Raw genomic sequence first — 4,256 nt, forward strand, 5'->3', positions numbered from 1 at the left:
ACAACAGAGATCTCAGGGTATTGGTCCCTGTCAGCATCGAGGTGTCCTAGGATTCTGCCCAGAGAAGCCTGGGAAGCACATTCTGGGAGGGATGGCCTGAAGGCCTGCCAGCCCAGGCCCAGAGTCTACATGGCTCAGCCTAGACTCAGCCCAGACATGAGGAGGTGGTGCTGGGCCTCCTCCCAGCCCAGTATCCCAAGGATGAGTCAGGGTTAGGCGTCAGCTCCAGTATTCAGCGGTTTGGGCCAGTAGTGTGTTACTCCTGTTCTGAGATTGAGGGTGCGCTGTAACTTTCCCATTGTTTTTGTTAATCCTCTGTTTGCCCTGGAGTTACAAGTGGTTAAATATCATCAAACATCTGACCTTAATTTAAAACCTTTCAGTGGTGTTCTGACACCTGCAGGCTAAAGTACAAAATCCTTAGGAGGACAAATATGATCTGTTTCATCTCCTATCTGTCTACCCATGCCCTGCCTTTCAGTCATACCAATTGCTGGAATGGACTGAAAAAGCCATGCGTTCTTACTCTGTAGGCCATTGTACAGTGTTCCCACTGCCTAGAATGTCTTTCCTCTGTTGGTCCCCCTCTGTTTACCTAGAGGACTACTACTTTTCTTCTAGTCTCAGCTCATCTCATCTGGGAAGTTCTCCCTGACCATAGCCAGTTTCCCAGGCTGAATTAAACTCCAGCGCACTGAGCTTCAACAGTCCCTTTTCTCTTCTATTGAGAAAATGTTTGTGGAGGATGTTAAATACAATGCCACCAAAAGGACATATGGACTTATGGGGGTCAGAACAGTGCTTAGGAAGTAATACACAACTCTGTAACGAAGGGGCAAAGATTTAAGGTATGTTGAGTTTGAACCCCAGTTCTGCCCATAATGAACTGTATGATCTTGGATCCATTATTTTATCCTGTAGGTTTCCATCTATTTGATGGTGTGATAGTATTGAAAATTGTCTGTTATCCCTTTGATCCCTCTTATCGTAGGATTATCTGTTTATTCATTTATTTATTTATGGTGCTAAGGATGGAACCTGCCACTCCACCACTGAGCCACATCCCCAGACCCCCTGATATCCTAGAATGTTTTTTGAAGTTGGGGGAGAGGTAAAGGAACCCATAGGAGAGAAGAAAAGAATAAATGAAAGCCGAGTGCCACTAGAGTGGACTTTGCAGATTTAACTGGCAATCATATTGTGACCTTTTCAGCCTGGGAGGTTTTGCTTATTATTTATAACATTCCACCCAAAAGTGTGCTCAGTGCTTCACAGATCACAGAGCCCTTCACTAATGTTATTTCATTTTATAGCAGTCAGAGATAGAGTCAGAATGAGAGTTTAAAGACTAATCCCATTTTACAGATGAGAAAACTGAGAGAGGGGAAAAGGTAGTTATCCCAATCAGAGCTCAGATAACTTAAGATTTAAATACTTAGCGTCACCCTCTGTAGGATGACCTATCTTTCCAGTTTTCCATGGATGTGGGAAGTTGAAATTTTAAAACCAGGAAATTAACTAACTCTCAATCACCTTTGAGGCAGGGGGGTTGTACTTGGGGAGCAGGGGAGTAGTACCATCCCTTCTCTGTGGGTCCTGCCTTATGCGGGATCAAGAAGCTAACCCAGGCCCTATTTCTTCTCCTTCAGGTTAAATTGCATCTGTCTGGGCTTCTCTTGATTTAGTGGTTCACAGTCCTGGCTGAACATTAGAATCACCTGGGAAATTTTACAAAAATAACTATGCCCAGATCCCACCCCAAACCAATTAAATTTGAATCTTCTGGCTTGAGTGAAGTCTGGGCATCAATATTTTTTTATAAATGCTCTGGGTGATTCTAATGTGTGGGCAGGCCTAGGAACTACTGAGTCTAGCTATTCTAAGCTTTAACCACAGAGTACTTGAGGCCCCTGGATAGAAAACCTCCTCCCCTCCTTCCTTGCCCAGCCTACAAAACTTCCCCTAGACACTCAGAAGAGGCCCTCACAGAATGCAGAGCCCTTCCCCACCCCTCCCTTTTCCTGGCAGCTTAAGGTGATCCCCTTCCCGGAATTATTGGCATTTTTGCAAAGGAATTTTGGAAAGCATTCAAGATTCAAAGGATAGAGCACTAATGAAAAATCAGACCTTGAGGAGGTATCTTGAAACAGGGGGGTAGGTCTAGTGCCCTTGGAACCACACCATCTACTTAACCGCCTACCTATTCAGCCTAATAGTGGAGCCAATTTAAACTCTGACTCAGGAGGGAAGAGGAGGGTTAGTTCCAAACTCCACAGCTAGTAGTCCTGTCATTTCCACAAGTCAGAGGCAATGGGAGAGGGAGGGGCTGGTAGAGCAGGGAGGTGGGCAATCTTTTTAAGAGGTTGGGAGTAGAAAACCCTGCTGACTGTGGCCTTTGCTGTAGCTCATTGAAGGTCCCAATGGGCTTTATTCCCTAAGGCCCCCTGCCTTTCCCTTTTCCGTCAACTTCAGGCAGCCAGTGCAAGTAGACAACATTTCTCAAGTCTGAAAGTCTCCAAAGCTAGAAGGAAAGGGACTTAGGGCTCACCCAACTGACTCCCTGGCCCTCTCCTTACACACTTCCAGAGTGAGAAGCTCACTCCTCATCCCTAGATAGATAGCCTATTTGATCATGGAGACCTGGGCCATGCAAAGAGCTTCTTTTACTTAAATCAAAATAAATTTCCCTGGGATTTCAATGCTCTCTGGCTCCAGCTCCTTCAACTGTTTCCCTGAGTTGGTTCCACTCCCTCCCAGCCTAATTACTTCCATCTGGACAGACTCCAATTTGTCACTTATCTTTGTACCTTTTAATATGCTGTGCCCAAAGCTGGACCCTGGAGAACGGCCTAATGTAGAAATGAACAGTTACTTCCCTTCTTCTAGAAATGATGTTTCTATTAATATTGTCTAGGATAATATACATGTATGTGCATGCACACACACACACACACACACCACAATTTACATGTGGATTTATAATTTGTTTTTACTCAATTGTATTTTTTGGGCATTTCTGTATCAACTAATATAGGTCTATTTCACTATTTCAAGTGGCTTCATAGTGTTTCATTGCATGGATATATTTTAGTTTATTTACCCATTCTGTTATCAAAGGACACTTGGGTTGTTTTCAATTTTGCACTGTCAAAAAAACATTGTGATGAATCACCTTATGCATGTATCTTTATACACTCATCCACATTTATTCCTCAGTGGGCCACAGGATAAAAAAATGAATTTTGACACCTCTGGCCAAACAACCTTCAGAGAGATTTTTCTAACGCACATTTCATTACTCACTTAAAATGCATGCAAGTACTTTTCTCTCCACATGCCCACCAACACCAGGTATCATCAGTTATTTAACTCTGCCAATATGCTAGACTGAAAAACAAAATCTCTGTATTTATTTTATTATTTAATTACTACTGAGATTGAGTATCTTTTATCTTAAAAAAATTTTTAGTTGTCAATGGACCTTTGTTTTGTTTTGTTTATATGCAGTACTGAGAATCAAACCCAGTGCATCATACATGCTAGGCAAGCACTCTACTACTGAGTGCCCAACCCCAGCCCAAGATTATCTTTTTATGCTGTTAGTAATTTATATTTCTTCTTTTACAGATTTCTTGTGGTGCTGGAAATGGAACCCAGGACTTTGCACATGCTAGTCAAGCACTATACCACTGACCTACAACCCCAGCTCCTATAATTTCTTCTAGTACATTTAAACCCGTGGAAACTTACCATCTGTTACCTACTCCCCTCTGCTTCCTGCTAGGTGACTGCTAGATTAAAGTTGTAAACTGAAATATGCTAATATTAGGCCCCAGGTATGCTGTCCTGATATATTAACAGGGAATTCTCGAAGAAGTAACTGTTACCACATTAGTGGACCTTTCTAGTGGTGACATTGTGAAGGCTGAAAAAAAACAGAAAAAAATGATTTGGAGGCAGCCAATTCAGAGAGGTGGAGCAGTGTAGCCAAAACAATACCAGATTTGTTTTGTTTTGTTCTTGTCTATTTTTTCAGTATTGTTTTTTCAAACCCAGGGCTTCAAACATGCTAGGCAAAGTGCTCTACTACTGAGTTGTATCCCTAGCCAAGTACCAGGTTTAAGGTTGAACAAAATTGCGTGTTGTCATTCATGCCTGTAATCCAAGAGACTTGGGAGCCTGAGGCAGGAGCATCACAAGTTTGAGGCCAGCCTAGACTACTTTACATTTTGTAATCTCCTGTCTCAAAATTTAAG

This window comes from Sciurus vulgaris (assembly GCF_902686455.1).
Source record: "Sciurus vulgaris genome assembly, chromosome: X".
Taxonomy (NCBI): domain Eukaryota; kingdom Metazoa; phylum Chordata; class Mammalia; order Rodentia; family Sciuridae; genus Sciurus; species Sciurus vulgaris.